Source organism: Cherax quadricarinatus, chromosome 10 (genome assembly GCF_038502225.1).
Source record: "Cherax quadricarinatus isolate ZL_2023a chromosome 10, ASM3850222v1, whole genome shotgun sequence".
In the NCBI taxonomy this organism is placed as follows: domain Eukaryota; kingdom Metazoa; phylum Arthropoda; class Malacostraca; order Decapoda; family Parastacidae; genus Cherax; species Cherax quadricarinatus.
This window is the reverse complement of record NC_091301.1, coordinates 27,388,696-27,410,856: the sequence shown is the minus strand read 5'-3', so window position 1 is coordinate 27,410,856 and position 22,161 is coordinate 27,388,696. Positions and strand designations below refer to the sequence as shown.

General features: G+C 36.7%; 1 protein-coding gene across 2 annotated transcripts in view; it reads left to right on the top strand.

Moving 5' to 3' along the window:
- Positions 1-22,161, top strand: part of LOC128687796 (uncharacterized) — a 300,033-nt gene that overhangs the window by 202,480 nt on the left and 75,392 nt on the right. The window lies entirely within an intron of this gene.

Genomic DNA, 22,161 nt, shown 5'->3' with positions numbered 1-22,161 from the left:
GTCAGCTGTGTCATCTGATGCTCACAGTTGGTGCTTGTACCATTGTGTGGATGGTATTTTAGGTGGTTCGTATAACTGGTGTGGAGTTAGTAATATCAGCTGGTTGTAAATTCCGTTTGTGGCGATGGCTTCAGCTGGTAATATAACGCCGTATGCATGTGTAGTTAGTGGTTTAATCAGTTAATAAAATACGCGCGTGTGCGTGTTGACGTTGGTTTGAGTTGCTAGTTGGTTCCTTGAGTTGAGGATGTGTTGAGGATGGCTATTGGATTCGCTACAAGAAATGGTTACGCAGAGTTGCAGGAGAAGGTGGTTACACAGATTTGAGTGTGTACTGGATCCTCTACAAGAGATGGTAATTACACAGACTTGATTCTGTGTACTGGATCCTCTACAAGAGATGGTAGTCACACAGACTTGAGTCTGTGTACTGGATCCTCTATAAGAGATGGTAATTACACAGACTTGAGTCTGTGTACTGGATCCCCTACAAGAGATGGTAATTACACAGACTTGAATCTGTGTACTGGATCCTCTACAATAGATGGTAATTACACAGACTTGAGTCTGTGTACTGGATCCCCTACAAGAGATGGTAGCAACATAGAGATACTGATGCAGGGTAGAGTCTCCCCTGTCACAGTGGCTTTAGTCTTGATGCCAGGTAATAAAGAATAAAAGATGACAACAAATTTACGTGAAGTAAGCACAGTAAAGTCACTCTTAAAGTACACAGTGTATAATAATAAATGACCAGATACATTTAATAACACCAGTAAAATAAGATGTAGGAAAGTCAGTCTGCCTTACATTGAAAAATAACATTCACTGGACGGGCAACGTCATCTCCATGTGGAATAATAATAATAATAATAATAATAATAATAATAATAATAATAATAATGTCATAAAAAACGTATACATAATAAAAACTTTGTGAGAATTCTACAGTATGCACAACATTTCGGGCAGACTCTAAGACGAAAAATATCTAATACTATAAAACTCATTCTCCATGAGGAAGTGGAACAGAATTCTTCCTCCGTAAGCCATGCTTGTCGTAAGAGGCGACTAACATGCCGGGAGCAAGGTGCTAGTAACCTCTTCTCCTATATACATTACTAAATTTAAGAAGAAAAACCTAGAAAGAAAATTTTTCGTTTTTCTTTTTTAGGTGACCTAAAAAGAAAAAACTTTTGCTTTTCTTTTTAGGTTACTCTGCCTCGGTGGGATACGGCCGGTTTGTTGAAGAAATAAATCATGGTTGTGGAGCTGTTTCAGACTGAGTACAAGGATGAAAAAAAATCTAACATGTGCCACAGCTCACAAGCGAAGAGTGAACAGTAGTATATATGTATGGCAGTTATAAATTCGAGTTTGTGTTGGTTCTGTTATCTGTGTTCTATAATGATGATTAATATGCTGTAAGTTAGTGAAGTTGACCCCCAGACACAGAACCCATGTGTGAGGTATAAGTAAATGAGGCAGGTATAGTATCAGTAGCGTTGACTGGGGAACATAAACAGCGAATTTTAGACTCTCTAAATTCGGATACTTTTGTTGATATGTATTGGATAAAGGCGTTAAATTTCTATTTGTTGTTAACAGTTAGTCCTGAAAATTTCCATTTGTATTTTTTTTTTTACTTTTATGAATTTTAATATCTACTTAGGGACATGATTTGTATTTTTCAATGTTAAATGGTAATAATCAAGGTATAGATCTTTCTTTTACTTCATGGTTAACTATGATAATTACTGGCAGGAGGTTTCGGCCAGGGAATGTAAAGGTTGTATTATCAGCGCTGAGTCCAGGTTCCATATGCTCCTTGTCATTTGGTAGCTTATTAGATATACACCAAGAAAGGAGGAGGATCCAGAATGCTGCTTTGAGAGAAGAACTGTCATTTATGGCTATTTGTTGTTGTCTCTTACTAAGGCATGAATGATAATACTTGTGTGTCCTCTGAGTCTTTGTTAATTTACCTTGAAGAAGAAAATATTGTGGTCAACAATATCGAGAAAAATATGCAATATCGGGCATTTTTAATATTGCGTCATTTGTGCTGATCGTAGATTACTTTATTTTTAATATGTTAATAGTATTTTTAAATTAGTAATTGGTCTGTGGTTATTAACATTAGTTGGATCACCACCTTGATGGATGGGTTATTCTGACACTTTGGGAAATATCTGGAAAAGTTTGGACGTCAGGCGATTTCTTGGAAAAGTATTAGCTTTTTTTTTACAGATATGAGGAAATATTTCAGTTATTATGTGCTATATTTTAAAGTATATTTTTTTTTTATTGTAGATGTTACGACTTTGACGTCGTAACTTTAATAAAATGTTCCTGGCTCCTCAAGGCTGCTCACACTGCTGTCTAGGTGTTATAAAATTACACTGAAAAACACAGTGAACTTTGCGCCAGCATGTACTCGTATATTAAACAATATTAATTATTATTAAGAAGGAAGGACAAAAACTCACCTATGTAAAAATATATCTACATTAACAGTAACTTATATACAACTTATAACTACTACAAAAATCCACCACACTTCAGTTCACATTAGCTCACTAGCTCACTGCTAGTAATGAGTTAAAATAAATCATCAGGGAGGCACCATGACATACACACCCTCGTCTTCACTTCTGTCTGGTAGACTAATTACCAGCAGGTAAAACACTATACAGTACTCTCGCATTAACAGGCCTCTGATTGCTAGGGCCTTACAAATAAACATGAGAGCACTTAAACATAAAACTACCTATAGCATACAAAAAAAAAAAAAAAAATCACCAAACCACCTACTCACACTAACGCCAATCCATGACGACTTGACCCGCCGCCTGCCTACATTTACTGAACTAAACACACCTCTCATCTGAATGAACATTAAAATGGTATAAAATACCGACAGGTTGTTAGGTAAGACACATATGCAACAGTGCATAAGTGTTTGCAATAAAGCTAATAGAATCCTTGGCTTCATATCAAGAAGCATAAATAATAGGAATCCTCAGGTTGTTCTTCAACTCTATACATCCTTGGTTAGGCCTCATTTAGATTATGCTGCACAGTTTTGGACACCGTATTACAGAATGGATATAAATGCTCTGGAAAATGTACAAAGGAGGATGACAAAGTTGATCCCATGTATCAGAAACCTATCCTATGGTATTGCTGTTCTTACTGCTGAACAGCGGTTTAGTGCCGATGAAGGTAGCGTAGGTAGCAATGATACGGCCGTGGACTAGTTTGGCTTTAATTGGGTAGGAGTGAGTACACAACAGGCAGTGTGAGGGAGTGACCGCAAGCCAGTCCGTGGAGGGGGAGCACTTGTGTCTATCAAGTCGGTCGGCCTAGGAGTGAGAGCCGATGGGCTCAGCCTCCCACTGACGTGGGTGAGCCTACAGAGGGCAGCACCTAAATGCCGCGAAATATGAACTAGTCAGAGCAGACGGCTAGGCTGTTTTCTGACAGTACAGGCTGTCTACACCTATGAGGATAGACTAAGGGCCCTGAATCTGCACTCTCTAGAAAGACGTAGAATTAGGGGGGATATGATTGAGGTGTATAAATGGAAGACAGGAATAAATAAAGGGGATGTAAATAGTGTGCTGAAAATATCTAGCCAAGACAGAACTCGCAGCAATGGTTTTAAGTTGGAAAAATTCAGATTCAGGAAGGATATAGGAAAGTACTGGTTTGGTAATAGAGTTGTGGATGAGTGGAACAAACTCCCAAGTACAGTTATAGAGGCCAGAACGTTGTGTAGCTTTAAAAATAGGTTGGATAAATACATGAGTGGATGTGGGTGGGTGTGAGTTGGACCTGATAGCTTTTGCTACCAGGTCGGTTGCCGTGTTCCTCCCTTAAGTCAATGTGACCTGACCTTACTAGGTTGGGTGCATTGGCTTAAGCCGGTAGGAGACTTGGACCTGCCTCGCATGGGCCAGTAGGCCTGCTGCAGTGTTCCTTTGTTCTTATGTTCTTATCTTTATTTCGAAAAGTTTCGCCTACACAGTAGGCTTCTTCAGTCGAGTACAGAAAAGTTGATAGAAGCAGAAGAGACTTGAAGACAATGTAATCAGTCCATCACCCTTAAAGTTTTGAGGTGGTCAGTCCCTCAGTCTGGAGAAGAGCATTGTTCCATAGTCTGAAACAATATGGAGTTGAAGTGACAGGATGGAGCCTTATATAGCGCCAGGAGGTGAGACGTAGGTCACTAGTAGAACACAGATGTTGGGAGGTCAGGTCCCTCTCAAATCCAGCCGTTCTCACTAGTAGAGGTTGTCGAAGTTGATTTCAGGTCTGTCTGTACCAAGATACCCTTGTGTTGCAGTGTCTGACAGATTGAACATTAAAATGGTATAAAATACAATTTTAATGTCCAATCTGGTATTTTATACCATTTTAATGTTCAATCTGTCAGACACTGCAACACAAGGGTATCTTGGTACAGACCTGAAATCAACTTCGACAACCTCTACTAGTGAGAACGGCTGGATTTGAGAGGGACCTGACCTCCCAACATCTGCGTTCTACTAGTGACCTACGTCTCACCTCCTGGCGCTATATAAGGCTCCATCCTGTCACTTCAACTCCATATTGTTTCGGACTATGGAACAATGTTCTTCTCCAGACTGAGGGACTGACCACCTCAAAACTTTAAGGGTGAGGGACTGATTACATCGTCTTCAAGTCTCTTCTGCTTCTATCAACTTTTCTGTACTCGACTGAAGAAGCCCTCTGTGTAGGCGAAACGTTTCGAAATAAAGATACCTAACTGTTGAACATTAAAATGGTATAAAATACCGACAGGTTGCTAGGTAAGACACATATGCAACAGTTAGGTATCTTTATTTCGAAACGTTTCGCCTACACAGTAGGCTTCTTCAGTCGAGTATAGAAAAGTTGATAGAAGCAGAAGAGACTTGAAGACGGTGTAATCAGTCCATCACCCTTAAAGTTTTGAGGTGGTCAGTCCCTCAGTCTGGAGAAGAGCATTGTTCCATAGTCTGAAACAATATGGAGTTGAAGTGACAGGATGGAGCCTTATATAGCGCCTGGAGGTGAGACGTAGGTCACTAGTAGAACACAGATGCAGATGTTGGGAGGTCGGGTCCCTCTCAAATCCAGCCGTTCTCACTAGTAGAGGTTGTCGAAGTTGATGGTCTGTACCAAGATACCCTTGTGTTGCAGTGTCTGACAGATTGAACATTAAAATGGTATAAAATACCGACAGGTTGTTAGGTAAGACACATATGCAACAGTTAGGTATCTTTATTTCGAAACGTTTCGCCTACACAGTAGGCTTCTTCAGTCGAGTACAGAAAAGTTGATAGAAGCAGAAGAGACTTGAAGACGATGTAATCAGTCCATCACCCTTAAAGTTTTGAGGTGGTCAGTCCCTCAGTCTGGAGAAGAGCATCGTTCCATAGTCTGAAACAATATGGAGTTGAAGTGACAGGATGGAGCCTTATATAGCTCCAATAGGTGAGACGTAGGTCACTAGTAGAACGCAGATGTTGGGAGGTCAGGTCCCTCTCAAATCCAGCCGTTCTCACTAGTAGAGGTTGTCGAAGTTTATTTCAGGTCTGTACCAAGATACCCTTGTGTTGCAGTGTCTGACAGATTGAACATTAAAATGGTATAAAATACCATTTAAATGTTCAATATGGTATTTTATACCATTTTAATGTTCAATCTGTCAGACACTGCAACACAAGGGTATCTTGGTACAGACCAGAAATCAACTTCGACAACCTCTACTAGTGAGAACGGCTGGATTTGAGAGGGACCCGACCTCCCAACATCTGCGTTCTACTAGTGACCTACGTCTCACCTCCTGGCGCTATATAAGGCTCCATCCTGTCACTTCAACTCCATATTGTTTCGGACTATGGAACAATGTTCTTCTCCAGACTGAGGGACTGACCACCTCAAAACTTTAAGGGTGAGGGACTGATTACATCGTCTTCAAGTCTCTTCTGCTTCTATCAACTTTTCTGTACTCGACTGAAGAAGCCTACTGTGTAGGCGAAACGTTTCGAAATAAAGATACCTAACTGTTGCATATGTGTCTTACCTAACATACCTAACTGTCGCATATGTGTCTTACCTAACACACCTCTCATCTGCTCCTGTCCTGGACACTGCCTAACTGACAGGAATAAAACGCGTTCGCTTTCAGTTCAGTCCCGGAACTATGTTATATAAAATATATTTTCTGCGTTTCACTGCGTAACAGTAGATATTTTTGTAGAGATAATAAGAGCCAAGTTAAACGAGTTAGTAAAATTGCCTGTCAGACAGCTACTGACGATGTTTCAAGCCTCTGGAATGTTCGCAAGATTATTAACGTCTTACTCTAGAGAAAAAGTTATTATTGTTTTTTATTGTATCAGCCGTTGAGCGGGAATATCCAGACGCTTTGGAGAGTGTTATTTGTTCGTTTTTGTTATCTTTTTGACTGTAGAATTTGCCAAGGAGTTGTCCAGGGGTTTTTCTTTATTTCTCCTTTCGGAATCATCAAATTTAGTTGAATAATAACTTTGTTTGGACTTTCTAACTATCCTTGTGAAAGTTGCAGAGTCACGATATACTAATTCCATGGAGAAGAGATCGTTCTTAGTTCTTGTCAACTGATCTAGTGAGCCTTTTGTGAGCCGGACGTTATTTTGCCTTTTTGTTATTTGATTCAGTTTTTACCAGAAGTGTATGTTAGTGATGTTTTGTGGTATTAAAAGGTTTCTTACTCTAGAATTTACATTATAGTTTGAGGTTCAGCAAACTTTCATAATTTATATGTTTAATAGCATCGGAAAATTTGATGACTGAAGCATCGTTTGTTTCTGAAAGTAATATTTTTTATTTCGGGTAGACTTTCTGCGATGTTTGTGATTATTAAAGTATGGTAGTGGTCAGTTATTAAAGTATGGTAGTGGTCAGTTATTAAAGTATGGTAGTGGTCAGTTATGTATGGTAGTGGTCAGTTATTAAAGTATGGTAGTGGTCAGTTATTAAAGTATGGTAGTGGTCAGTTATTAAAGTATGGTAGTGGTCAGTTATTAAAGTATGGTAGTGGTCAGTTATTAAAGTATAGTAGTGGTCAGTTATTAAAGTATGGTAGTGGTCAGTTATTAAAGTATGGTAGTGGTCAGTTATGTATGGTAGTGGTCAGTTATTAAAGTATGGTAGTGGTCAGTTATTAAAGTATGGTAGTGGTCAGTTATTAAAGTATGGTAGTGGTCAGTTATTAAAGTATGGTAGTGGTCAGTTATTAAAGTATAGTAGTGGTCAGTTATTAAAGTATGGTAGTGGTCAGTTATTAAAGTATGGTAGTGGTCAGTTATTAAAGTATGGTAGTGGTCAGTTATTAAAGTATGGTAGTGGTCAGTTATTAAAGTATGGTAGTGGTCAGTTATTAAAGTATGGTAGTGGTCAGTTATTAAAGTATGGTAGTGGTCAGTTATTAAAGTATGGTAGTGGTTAGTTATTAAAGTATGGTAGTGGTCAGTTATGTATGGTAGTGGTCAGTTATTAAACTATGGTAGTGGTCAGTTATGTATGGTAGTGGTAAGTCATTAAAGTATGGTAGTGGTCAGTTATTAAAGTATGGTAGTGGTCAGTTATGTATGGTAGTGATCAGTTATGTATGGTAGTGGTCAGTTATTAAAGAATGGTAATGGTCAGTTATGTATGGTAGTGGTCAGTTATTAAAGTATGGTAGTGGAAACATAAGCACATATGCAGTTTAATGTGATCCTTTATTGACAACGTTTCTCCAAACACAGTGGGCTTTTTCAAGTCTTAAACAGATCTACCTGGGGTGGAAGGTACGGGAGTATTTATAGTCAGGTTCAGAATGTTGAGGTCAGGTGGAGAATGCTGCATCTGATGATCCACCGGGTGGGGTTATAGAGTCTTGGGTAGCTTGGCAGGGGTATTGGACAAGTTGTGAGTAGACCTTCTACAGTGTTCTATGTTCTTATGTGGGATAGCGATGAAGAAGTTTCTTGGCGAGTGGTTCAGCTATGTTATTGAAGCCATTGTTCTGGTTGAAATTGTTGGTTATAGAGATAAGCGATGATTCCAGGATTCTTCGGTATTGAGTGTTGTCTTCTGTGGCGATGAGTCTTGAGTTTCTGTAGTTAATTAAATGGTTGTGTGAATTGCGATGTTGTACACAGGCATTCCTTGTATCGTCAGTCCTGCTTGCGTATTGGTGTTCTGAAATACGTGTTTGGAGGTCTCTTGATGTTTCGCCCACGTATAATTTGTTGCAGTCATTACAAGGGATTATGTATACCCCTGCAGAGGATGGAAGCTTGTCCTGTCTACTACTGGTGATGTCCTTGATGGTCGTGGTTGTAGAGGTGGATACTTGGAATGATGTATTGGCAAAGATGTTGGAAACATGTTTGGCAATGGAGTTGGTTGGGAGGACTATGTATCTTTTCTCGGCAGTGTCTTCTCTGGGTGTGTTGAAGATGTTTAATGCTCGCCGTCTGCAGTCTCTGATGAAGTGACGAGGATAGTGGAGTTTAGAAAATACGTGTTCAATTATAGTGCATTCTTCCTCAAGGAACTCATTGCTGCAGATTCTGAGTGCACGCAGGAAGAAGCCTATAATTACACCACGTTTAGTTTTGGTGTCGTGGTAAGAGTAGAAGTGGAGAAGATCGTTTTGGTTGGTTGGTTTTCGATAGACTTTAAAACGAAGTTCATGGTCAGTTTTGCAGAGAAGAACATCAAGGAAAGGAAGAGTGTTGTTGACTTCTTCTTCAAGTGTGAACTGGATTCAGGGCTCGACCTGGTTGAGCTTGTCTTGGAGAGCTTGAACGTTCAAGCGCCTGGGAGTTATGAGGAGAATGTCGTCAACATAACGGAGCCAGGTGACAGTCGAAGGAATAATGGTGGAGAAACGCTCGGCTTCCAGATGTTCCATCGCTTATCTCTATAACCAACAATTTCAACCAGAACAATGGCTTCTATAACATAGCTGAACCACTTGCCAAGAAACTTCTTCATCGCTATTCCACATAAGAACATAGAACACTGCAGAAGATCTACTCACAACTTGTCCAATACCCCTGCCAAGCTGCCCAAGACTCTATAACCCCACCCAGTGGATCATCAGATACACCATTCTCCACCTGACCTCAACATTCTGAATCTGACTATAAATACTCCCGTACCTTCCACTCCAGGTAGATCTGTTTGTGACTTTAAATACCATTTTAATGTTCGACTTGAAAAAGCCCACTGTGTGGGCGAAACGTTGTCAATAAAGGATCACATTAAACTGCATATGTGTTTATGTTTCCATAGTGTCGGTATTTTATACCATTTATTTTCAAAGTATGGTAGTGGTCAATTATGTATGGTAGTGGTCAGTTATTAAAGTATGGTAGTGGTCAGTTATGTCTGGTAGTGGTCAGTTATTAAAGTATGGTAGTGGTTATTAAAGTATGGTAGTGGTTATTAAAGTATGGTAGTGGTTATTAAAGTATGGTAGTGGTTATTAAAGTATGGTAGTGGTCAGTTATGCATGGTAGTGGTCAGTTATTAAAGTATGGTAGTGGATAGTTATTATATTATGGTAGTGGTCAGTTATTAAAGTATGGTAGCGGTTAGTTATTGAAGTATGGTAGTGTCCAGTTATGTATGGTAGTGCTCAGTTATTAAAGTATGGTAGTGGTTAGTTATTAAAGTATGGTAGTGGTTAGTTATTAAAGTATGGTACTGGACAGTTATTAAAGTATGGTAGTGGTCAGTTATTAAAGTATGGCAGTGGTCAGCTATTAAAGTATGGTAGTGGTCAGTTATTAAAGTATAGTAGTGGTCAGTTATTAAAGTATGGTAGTGGTCAGTTATGTACGGTAGTGGTCAGTTATTAAAGTATGGTAGTGGTCAGTTATTAAAGTATGGTAGTGGTCAGTTATTAAAGTATGGTAGTGGTCAGTTATTAAAGTATGGTAGTGGTCAGTTATGTATGGTAGTGGTCAGTTATGTATGGTAGTGGTCAGTTATTAAAGTATGGTAGTGGTCAGTTATTAAAATATGGTAGTGGTTAGTTATGTATGGTAGCGGTAAGTTATTAAAGTATGGTAGTGGTCAGTTATGTATGGTAGTGTTCGGGTTATTAAAGTATGGTAGTGCTCCACTATGTATGGTAGTGGTCAGTTATGTATGGTAGTGGTCAGTTATGTATGGTAGTGGTCAGTTATGTATGGTAGTGGTCATTTATGTATGGTAGTGGTCAGTTATGTATGGTAGTGGTCATTTATGTATGGTAGTGGTCAGTTATATATGGTAGTGGTCAGTTATGTATGGTAGTGGTCAATTATGTATGGTAGTGATCAGTTATGTATCGTAGTGGTCAGTTATTAAAGTATGATAGTGGTCAGTTATGTATGGTAGTGTCAGTTATTAAAGTGTGGTAGTGGTTAGTTATTAAAGTATGGTAGTGGTTAGTTATTGAAGTATGGTAGTGGTCAGTTATTAAAGTATGGTAGTGGTCAGTTATTAAAGTATGGTAGTGGTCAGCTATTAAAGTATGGTAGTGGTCAATTATGTACGGTAGTGGTCAGTTATTAAAGTATGGTAGTGGTCAGTTATGTATGGTAGTGGTCAGCTATTAAAGTACGGTAGTGGTCAGTTATTAAAGTATGGTAGTGGTCAGTTATTAAAGTATGGTAGTGGTTAGTTATGTATGGTAGCGGTCAGTTATTAAAGTATGGTAGTGGTCAGTTATTAAAGTATGGTAGTGGCCACTTATATGTGGTAGTGGTCAGTTATTAAAGTATGGTAGTGGTCAGTTATGTATGGTAGTGGTCAGTTATGTATGGTAGTGGTCAGTTATGTATGGTAGTGGTCAGGTTATGTATAGTAGTGGTCATTTATGTATGGTAGTGGTCAGTTATGTATGGTAGTGGTCATTTATGTACGGTAGTGGTCAGTATATATGGTAGTGGTCAGTTATTAAAGTATGGTAGTGGTCAGTTATTAAAGTATGGTAGTGGTCAGTTATGTATGGTAGTGGTCAGTTATTAAATTATGGTAGTGGTTAGTTATTAAAGTATGGTAGTGGTTAGTTATTAAAGTATGGTAGTGGTCAGTTAATAAAGTATGGTAGTGGTCAGTTATTAAAGTATGGTAGTGGTCAGCTATTAAAGTATGGTAGTGGTCATTTAATAAAGTATGCTAGTGGTCAGTTATTAAAGTATGGTAGTGGTCAGTTATGTATGGTAGTGGTCAGTTATTAAAGTATGGTAGTGGCCAGTTATTAAAGTATGGTAGTGGTTAGTTATGTATGGTAGTGGTCAGTTATTAAAGTATGGTAGTGGTCATTTATTAAAGTATGGTAGTGGTCAGTTATGTATGGTAGTGCTCAGTTATGTATGGTAGTGGTCAGTTATTAAAGTATGGTAGTGGTCAGTTATTAAAGTATGGTAGTGGTTAGTTATGTATGGTAGTGGTCAGTTATTAAAGTATGGTAGTGGTCATTTATTAAAGTATGGTAGTGGTCAGTTATGTATGGTAGTGCTCAGTTATGTATGGTAGTGGTCAGTTATTAAAGTATGGTAGTGGTCAGTTATTAAAGTATGGTAGTTGTCAGTTATTAAAGTATGGTAGTGGTCAGTTATTAAAGTATGGTAGTGGTCAGTTATTAAAGTATGCTAGTGGTCAGTTATATATGGTAGTTGTCAGTTATGTATGGTAGTGGTAAGTTATATATGGTAATGGTCAGTTATTAAAGTGTGTTGGTGGTCAGTTATTAAAGTTTGGTAGTGGTCAGTTATTAAAGAATGGTGGTGGTCAGATATGTATCGTAGTGGTCAGTTATGTATGGTATTGGTTAGTTATCTGTAGTAGTGGTCAGCTATTAAAGTATGGTAGTGGCGTGTAATAAAGTATCGTAGTGGTCAGTTATTAAAGTATGGTACTTGTCAATTATTAAAGTATGGTAGTCGTCAGTTATTAAAGTATGGTAGTGGTCAGTTATGTATGGTAGTGGTCAGTTATTAAAGTATGGTACTTGTCAGTTATTAAAGTATGGTAGTATTCAGTTATTAAAGTATGGTGGTGGTCAGCTATGTTTCGTAGTGGTCAGTTATGTATGGTAGTGGTCAGTTATGTATGGTAGTGGTCAGTTATGCATGGTAGTGGTCAGTTATTAAAGTATGGTAGTGGTCAGTTATTAAAGTATGGTGGTGGTCAGCTATTAAAGTATGGTGGTGGTCAGTTATGTATCGTAGTGGTCAGTTATGTATGGTAGTGGTCAGTTATATATGGTAGTGGTCAGTTATTAAAGTATGGTAGTGGTCAGTTATATATGGTAGTGGTCAGTTATTAAAGTATGGTAGTGGTCAGTTATTAAAATATGGTAGTGGTCAGTTATTAAAGTATGGTAGTGGTCAGTTATTAAAGTATGCTAGTTGTCAGTTATTAAAGTATCGTAGTTGTCAGTTATATATGGTAGTTGTCAGTTATGTATGGTAGTGGTCAGTTATATATCGTAGTTGTCATGTATTAAAGTATGGTAGTTGTCAGTTATTAAAGTATGGTAGTTGTCAGGTGGTCAGCTATTAAAGTATGGTGGTGGTCAGTTACGTATCGTAGTGGTCAGTTATGTATGGTAGTGGTCAGTTATGTATGGTAGTGGTCAGTTATTAAACTATGGTAGTGGTCAGTTATTAAAGTATGGTAGTTGTAAGTTATTAAAGTATCGTAGTTGTCAGTTATATATGGTAGTTGTCAATTATTAAATTATGGTAGTGGTCAGTTATGTATGGTAGTGGTCAGTTATTAAGGTATGGTAGTGGTCAGTTATTAAAGTAAGGTAGTGGTCAGTTATTAAAGTATGGTAGTGGTCAGTTATTAAAGTATGGTAGTGGTCAGTTATATATGGTAGTGGTCAGTTATTAAAGTATGGTAGTGGTCAGTTATTAAAATATGGTAGTGGTCAGTTATTAAAGTATGGTAGTGGTCAGTTATTAAAGTATGCTAGTTGTCAGTTATTAAAGTATCGTAGTTGTCAGTTATATATGGTAGTTGTCAGTTATGTATGGTAGTGGTCAGTTATATATCGTAGTTGTCATGTATTAAAGTATGGTAGTTGTCAGTTATTAAAGTATGCTAGTTGTCAGTTATTAAAGTATCGTAGTTGTCAGTTATATATGGTAGTTGTCAGTTATGTATGGTAGTGGTCAGTTATATATCGTAGTTGTCATGTATTAAAGTATGGTAGTTGTCAGTTATTAAAGTATGGTAGTTGTCAGGTGGTCAGCTATTAAAGTATGGTGGTGGTCAGTTACGTATCGTAGTGGTCAGTTATGTATGGTAGTGGTCAGTTATGTATGGTAGTGGTCAGTTATTAAAGTATGGTAGTGGTCAGTTATTAAAGTATGGTAGTTGTAAGTTATTAAAGTATCGTAGTTGTCAGTTATATATGGTAGTTGTCAGTTATTAAATTATGGTAGTGGTCAGTTATGTATGGTAGTGGTCAGTTATTAAGGTATGGTAGTGGTCAGTTATTAAAGTAAGGTAGTGGTCAGTTATTAAAGTATGGTAGTGGTCAGTTATTAAAGTATGGTGGTGGTCAGTTATTAAAGTAAGGTAGTGGTCAGTTATTAAAGTATGGTAGTAGTCAGTTATTAAAGTATGGTAGTGGTCAGTTATTAAAGTATGGTAGTGGTCAGTTATTAAAGTAAGGTAGTGGTCAGTTATTAAAGTATGGTAGTGGTCAGTTATTAAAGTATGGTAGTGGTCAGTTATTAAAGTATGGTAGTGGTTATTTATTAAAGTATTGTAGTGGTCAATTATTAAAGTATGGTAGTGGTCAGTTATTAATGTATGGTAGTCGTCAGTTATTAAAATATGGTAGTTGTCAGTTATTAAAGTATCGTAGTTGTCAGTTATTAAAGTATGGTAGTTGTCACTTATTAAAGTATGGTAGTGGTCAGTTATTAAAGGATGGTAGTGGTCAGTTATTAAAGTATGCCAGTGGTCAGTTATATATGGTAGTTGTCAGTTATGTATGGTAGTGATCAGTTATATATGGTAGTGGTCAGTTATATATGGTAGTGGTCAGTTATTAAAGTATGGTAGTGGTCAGTTATTAAAGTATGGTAGTGGTCAGTTATTAAAGTATGGTAGTGGTCAGTTATTAAAGTATGTTGGTGGTCAGTTATAAAAGTATGGTAGTGGTCAGTTATTAAAGTATGGTAGTGGTCAGTTATTAAAGTATGGTGGTGGTTAGTTATATATCGTAGTGGTCAGTTATGTATGGTAGTGGTCAGTTATGTGTGGTAGTGGTCAGTTACTAAAGTATGATAGTGGTGAGTAATGAAGTATGGTAGTGGTCAGTTATTAAAGTATGGTAGTTGTCAGTTATTAAAGTATCGTAGTTGTCAGTTATATATGGTAGCTGTCAGTTATGTTTGGTAGTGGTCAGTTATTAAAGTATGGTAGTGGTCAGTTATGTATGGTAGTGGTCAGTTGTAAAAATATGGTAGTGGTCAGTTATGTATGGTAGTGGTCAGTTATTAAAGTATGGTAGTGATCAGTTATTAAACTGTGGTAGTGGTCAGTTATGTATGGTAGTGGTCAGTTATTAAAGTATGGTAGTGGTCAGTTATTAAAGTATGGTATTGGTCAGTTATTAAAGTATGGTAGTGGTCAGTTATTAAAGTATGGTATAGGTCAGTTATTAAAGTATGGTAGTTGTCAGGTATTAAAGTATTGTAGTTGTCAGTTATTAAAGTATGGTAGTGGTCAGATTTAAAGTTTGTTGGTGGTCAGTTATTAAAGTATGGTGGTGGTCAGTTATGTATCGTAGTGGTCAGTTATGTATTGTAGTGGTCAGTTATGTGTGGTAGTGGTCAGTTATTAAAGTATGGTAGTGGTCAGTTATGAAAGTATGGTACTTGTCAGTTATTAAAGTATGGCAGTGGTCAGTTATTAAAGTATGGTAGTGGTCAGTTATTAAAGTATGCTAGTGGTCAGTTATATATGGTAGTTGTCAGTTATGTATGGTAGTGATCAGTTATATATGGTAGTGGTCAGTTATATATGGTAATCGTCAATTATTAAAGTATGGTAGTGGTCAGTTATTAAAGTATGGTAGTGGTCAGTTATTAAAGTATGGTGGTGGTCAGTTATGTATCGTAGTGGTCAGTTATGTATGGTAGTGGTCAGTTATTAAGGTATGGTAGTGGTCAGTTATTAAAGTAAGGTAGTGGTCAGTTATTAAAGTATGGTAGTGGTCAGTTATTAAAGTATGGTAGTGGTCAGTTATTAAAGTAAGGTAGTGGTCAGTTATTAAAGTATGGTAATAGTCAGTTATTAAAGTATGGTAGTGGTCAGTTATTAAAGTATGGTAGTGGTCAGTTATTAAAGTAAGGTAGTGGTCAGTTATTAAAGTATGGTAGTGGTCAGTTGTTAAAGTATGGTAGTGGTCAGTTATTAAAGTATGGTAGTGGTTATTTATTAAAGTATTGTAGTGGTCAGTTATTAAAGTATGGTAGTGGTCAGTTATTATTGTATGGTAGTCGTCAGTTATTAAAATATGGTAGTTGTCAGTTATTAAAGTATCGTAGTTGTCAGTTATTAAAGTATGGTAGTTGTCACTTATTAAAGTATGGTAGTGGTCAGTTATTAAAGGATGGTAGTGGTCAGTTATTAAAGTATGCCAGTGGTCAGTTATATATGGTAGTTGTCAGTTAAGTATGGTAGTGATCAGTTATATATGGTAGTGGTCAGTTATATATGGTAGTGGTCAGTTATTAAAGTATGGTAGTGGTCAGTTATTAAAGTATGGTAGTGGTCAGTTATTAAAGTATGGTAGTGGTCAGTTATTAAAGTATGGTAGTGGTCAGTTATTAAAGTATGGTAGTGGTCAGTTATTAAAGTATGTTGGTGGTCAGTTATTAAAGTATGGTAGTGGTCAGTTATTAAAGTATGGTGGTGGTCAGTTATATATCGTAGTGGTCAGTTATGTATGGTAGTGGTCAGTTATGTGTGGTAGTGGTCAGTTATTAAAGTATGATAGTGGTGAGTAATGAAGTATGGTAGTGGTCAGTTATTAAAGTATGGTAGTTGTCAGTTATTAAAGTATCGTAGTTGTCAGTTATATATGGTAGCTGTCAGTTATGTTTGGTAGTGGTCAGTTATTAAAGTATGGTAGTGGTCAGTTATGTATGGTAGTGGTCAGTTGTAAAAATATGGTAGTGGTCAGTTATGTATGGTAGTGGTCAGTTATTAAAGTATGGTAGTGATCAGTTATTAAACTGTGGTAGTGGTCAGTTATGTATGGTAGTGGTCAGTTATTAAAGTATGGTAGTGGTCAGTTATTAAAGTATGGTATTGGTCAGTTATTAAAGTATGGTAGTGGTCAGTTATTAAAGTATGGTAGAGGTCAGTTATTAAAGTATGGTAGTTGTCAGGTATTAAAGTATTGTAGTTGTCAGTTATTAAAGTATGGTAGTGGTCAGATTTAAAGTTTGTTGGTGGTCAGTTATTAAAGTATGGTGGTGGTCAGTTATGTATCGTAGTGGTCGGTTATGTATTGTAGTGGTCAGTTATGTGTGGTAGTGGTCAGTTATTAAAGTATGGTAGTGGTCAGTTATGAAAGTATGGTACTTGTCAGTTATTAAAGTATGGCAGTGGTCAGTTATTAAAGTATGGTAGTGGTCAGTTATTAAAGTATGCTAGTGGTCAGTTATATATGGTAGTTGTCAGTTATGTATGGTAGTGGTCAGTTATATATGGTAGTGGTCAGTTATATATGGTAATCGTCAGTTATTAAAGTATGGTAGTGGTCAGTTATTAAAGTATGGTAGTGGTCAGTTATTAAAGTATGGTGGTGGTCAGTTATGTATCGTAGTGGTCAGTTATGTATGGTAGTGGTCAGTTATGTGTAGTAGTGGTCAGTTATTAAAGTAAGGTAGTGGCGTGTAATAAAGTATTGTAGTGGTCAGTTATTAAAGTATGGTACTTGTCATTTATTAAAGTATGGTAGTGGTCAGTTATTAAAGTATGGTAGTGGTCAGTTATGTATGGTAGTGGTCAGTTATGTGTAGTAGTGGTCAGTTATTAAAGTAAGGTAGTGGCGTGTAATAAAGTATTGTAGTGGTCAGTTATTAAAGTATGGTACTTGTCAGTTATTAAAGTATGGTAGTGGTCAGTTATTAAAGTATGGTGGTGGTCAGCTGTATATCGTAGTGGTCAGTTATGTATGGTAGTGGTCAGTTAAGTTTGGTAGTGGTCAGTTATGCATGGTAGTGGTCAGTTATTAAAGCATGGTAGTGGTCAGTTATTAAAGTATGGTGGTGGTCAGCTATTAAAGTATGGTGGTGGTCAATTATGTATCGTAGTGGTCAGTTATGTATGGTAGTGGTCAGTTATATGTGGTAGTGGTCAGTTATTAAAGTATGGTAGTGGTCAGTTATTAAAGTATGGTAGTTGTAAGTTATTAAAGTATCGTAGTTGTCAGTTATATATGGTAGTTGTCAGTTATGTATGGTAGTGGTCAGTTATTAAAATATGGTTGTGGTCAGTTATGTATGGTAGTGGTCAGTTATTAAAGTATGGTAGTGGTCAGTTATTAAAGTATGGAAGTGGTCAGTTATTAAAGTATGGTAGTGGTCAGTTATTAAAGTATGGTAGTGGTCAGTTATTAAAGTATGGTATTGGTCATTTATTAAAGTATGGCAGTGGTCAGTTATGTATGGTAGTGGTCAGTTATGTATGGTAGTGGTCAGTTATTAAAGTATGGTAGTCGTCAGTTATTAAAGTATGGTAGTGGTCAGTTATTAAAGTGTGGTTGTCGTCAGTTATTAAAGTATGGTACTTGTCAGTTATTAAAGTATCGTAGTTGTCAGTTATGTATGGTAGTGGTCAGTTATATATCGTAGTTGTCAGGTATTAAAGTATGGTAGTTGTCAGTTATTAAAGTATGGTAATTGTCACTTATTAAAGTATGGTAGTGGTCAGTTATTAAATCATGGTAGTGGTCAGTTATTAAAGTATGGTAGTGGTCAGTTATTAAAGTATGCTAGTGGTCAGTTATATATGATAGTTGTCAGTTATGTATGGTAGTTGGCAGTTATATATGGTAGTGGTCAGTTACATATGGTAGTGGTCAGTTATTAAAGTATGGTAGTGGTCAGTTATTAAACTATGGTAGTGATCAGTTATTAAAGTATGGTAGTGGTCAGTTATTAAAGTATGTTGGTGGTCAGTTATTAAAGTATGGTAGTGGTCAGTTATTAAAGTATGGTAGTGGTCAGTTATTAAAGTATGTTGGTGGTCAGTTATTAAAGTATGGTAGTGGTAAGTTATTAAAGTATGGTAGTGGTCAGTTATTAAAGTATGGTAGTGGTCAGTTATGTATCGTAGTGGTGAGTTATGTATGGTAGTGATCAGTTATGTGTGGTAGTGGTTAGTTATTAAAGTATGGTAGTGGTGAGTAATGATGTATGGTAGTGGTTAGTTCCTAAAGTATTGTACTTGTCATTTATTAAAGTATGGTAGTTGTCAGTTATATATGGTAGTTGTCAGTTTTGTATGGTAGCGGTCAGTTATATATCGTAGTGGTCAGTTGTAAAAGTATGGTAGTGGTCAGTTATGTATGGTAGTGGTCAGTTATTAAAGTATGGTAGTGGTCAGTTATTAAAGTATGGTAGTGGTCAGTTATTAAAGTATGGTAGTGGTCAGTTATTAAAGTATGGTAGTGGTCAGTTATTAAAGTATTGTAGTCGTCAGTTATTAAAGTATGGTAGTTGTCAGTTATTAAAGTATGGTAGTGGTCATTTATTAAAGTATGGTAGTGGTCAGTTATTAAAGTATGGTTGTGGTCAGTTGTTAAAGTATGGTAGTGGTCAGTTATTAAAGTATTGTAGTCGTCAGTTATTAAAGTATGGTAGTTGTCAGTTATATATGGTAGTTGTCAGTTTTGTATGGTAGCGGTCAGTTATATATCGTAGTGGTCAGTTGTAAAAGTATGGTAGTGGTCAGTTATGTATGGTAGTGGTCAGTTATTAAAGTATGGTAGTGGTCAGTTATTAAAGTATGGTAGTGGTCAGTTATTAAAGTATGGTAGTGGTCAGTTGTTAAAGTATGGTAGTGGTCAGTTATTAAAGTATTGTAGTCGTCAGTTATTAAAGTATGGTAGTTGTCAGTTATTAAAGTATGGTAGTGGTCAGTTATTAAAGTATGGTAGTGGTCAGTTATTAAAGTATGGTTGTGGTCAGTTGTTAAAGTATGGTAGTGGTCAGTTATTAAAGTATTGTAGTCGTCAGTTATTAAAGTATGGTAGTTGTCAGTTATTAAAGTATCGTAGTTGTCAGTTATTAAAGTATGGTAGTTGTCAGTTATGTATGGTAGTGGTCAGTTATTAAAGTATGGTAGTGGTCAATTATGTATGGTAGTGGTCAGTTATATATCGTAGTTGTCAGTTATTAAAGTATGGTAGTTGTCAGTTATTAAAGTATGGTAGTGGTCAGTTATTAAAGTATGGTTGTGGTCAGTTATTAAAGTATAGTAGTGGTCAGTTATTAAAGTATGGTTGTGGTCAGTTATTAAAGTATAGTAGTGGTCAGTTATTAAAGTATGGTAGTGGTCAGTTATTAAAGCATAGTAGTGGTCAGTTATTAAAGTATGGTAGTGGTCAGTTATTAAAGTATAGTAGTGGTCAGTTATTAAAGTATGGTAGTGGTCAGTTATTAAAGTATAGTAGTGGTCAGTTATTAAAGTATGGTAGTGGTCAGTTATTAAAGTATAGTAGTGGTCAGTTGTTAAAGTATGGTAGTGGTCAGTTATTAAAGTATAGTAGTGGTCAGATTTAAAGTATGTTGGTGGTCAGTTATTAAAGTATGGGAGTGGTCAGTTATTAAAGTATGCTAGTGGTCAGTTATATATGGTATTTGTCAGTTATGTATGGTAATGGTCGGTTATTAAAGTATGGTAGTGGTCAGTTATTAAAGTATGGTAGTGGTCAGTTATTGAAGTATGGTAGTGGTCAGATTTAAAGTATGTTGGTGGTCAGTTATTAAAGTATGGGAGTGGTCAGTTATTAAAATATGGTGGTGGTCAGTTATGTATCGTAGTGGTCAGTTATGTATGGTAGTCGTCAGTTATGTGTGGTACTGGTCAGTTATTAAAGTATGGTACTTGTCAGTTATTAAAGTATGGCAGTGGTCAGCTATTAAAGTATTGTAGTGGTCAGTTATGTATGGTAGTGGTCAGTTATTAAAGTATGGTACTTGCCAGTTATTAAAGTATGGTAGCGGTCAGTTATTAAAGTATGGTGGTGGTCAGTTATTAAAGTATGTTGGTGGTCAGTTATGTATCGTAGTGGTCAGTTATGTATGGTAGTGGTCAGTTATATATGGTAGTGGTCAGTTATGTGTGGTACTGGTCAGTTATTAAAGTATGGTACTTGTCAGTTATTAAAGTATGGCAGTGGTCAGCTATTAAAGTATGGTAGTGGTCAGTTATGTATGGTAGTGGTCAGTTATTAAAGTATGGTACTTGCCAGTTATTAAAGTATGGTAGCGGTCAGTTATTAAAGTATGGTGGTGGTCAGTTATTAAAGTATGGTGGTGGTCAGTTATGTATCGTAGTGGTCAGTTATGTATGGTAGTGGTCAGTTATATATGGTAGTGGTCAGTTATTAAAGTATGGTAGTGGTCAGTTAATGAAGTATGGTATTGGTCAGCTATTAAAGTATGGTAGTGGTGAGTTATGTATGGTAGTGGTCAGTTATATGTGGTAGTGGTGAGTTATGTATGGTAGTGGTCAGTTATATATGGTAGTAGTCAGTTATGTATGGTAGTGGTCAGTTATATATGGTAGAGGTCAGTTATTAAAGTATAGTAGTGGCCAGTTTTTAAAGTATGGTAGTGATCAGTTATTAAAGTATGTTGGTGGTTAGTTATGTATGGTAGTGGTCAGTTATGTATGGTAGTGGTCAGCTATATGCGGTAGTGGTCAGTTATATATGGTAGTGGTCAGTTATTAAAGTATGGTAGTGGTCAATTATTAAAGTATGGTGTTGGTCAGTTATGTATGGTAGTGATCAGTTATTAAAGTATGGTACTTGTCAGTTATTAAAGTATGGTAGTGGTCAGTTATTAAATTATGGTAGTGGTCAGTTATTAAAGTATGGTGGTGGTCAGTTATTAAAGTATGGTGGTGGTCAGTTATGTATCATAGTGGTCAGTTATGTATGGTAGTGGTCAGTTATATATGGTAGTGGTCAGTTATTAAAGTATGGTACTTGCCAGTTATTAAAGTATGGTAGTGGTCAGTTAGTGAAGTATGGTAGTGGTCAGCTATTGAAGTATGGTAGTTGTCAGTTATGTAGGGTAGTGGTCAGTTATATATGGTAGTGGTCAGTTATGTATGGTAGTGGTCAGTTATATATGGTAGTGGTCAGTTATATATGGTAGAGGTCAGTTATTAAAGTATGTTAGTGGTCAATTATTAAAGTATGCTGGTGGTCAGTTATGTATGGTAGTGGTCAGTTATGTATGTTAGTGGTCAGTTATGTATGGTAGTGGTCAGTTATTAAAGTATAGTAGTTGTCAGTTATTAAAGTATGGCAGTGGTCAGTTATGTATGGTAGTGGTCAGTTATATATGGTGGTGGTGAGTTATATATGGTAGTGGTCAGTTATTAAAGTATGGTAGTAGTCAATTATTAAAGTATGGTGGTGGTCTGTTATGTATGGTAGTGGTCAGTTATGTATGGTAGTGGTCAGATATATATGGTAGTGGTCAGTTATGTATGGTAGTGGTCAGTTATGTGTGGTAGTGGTCAGTTATGTATGGTAGTGGTCAGTTATATAAGGTAGTGGTCAGTTATTAAAGTATGGTAGTGGTCAATTATTAAAGTATGGTGGTGGTCAGTTATGTATGGTAGTGGCCAGTTATTAAAGTATGGTAGTGGTCAGTTATGTATGGTAGTGGTCAATTATGTATAGTAGTGGCCAGTTATGTATGGTAGTGGTCAGTTATTAAAGTATGGTAGTGGTCAGTTATGTATGGTAGTGGTCAGTTATGTACGGTAGTGGTCAGTTATGTATGGTAGTGGTCAGTTATGTATGGTAGTGGTCAGTTATGTATGGTAGTGGTCAGTTATGTATGG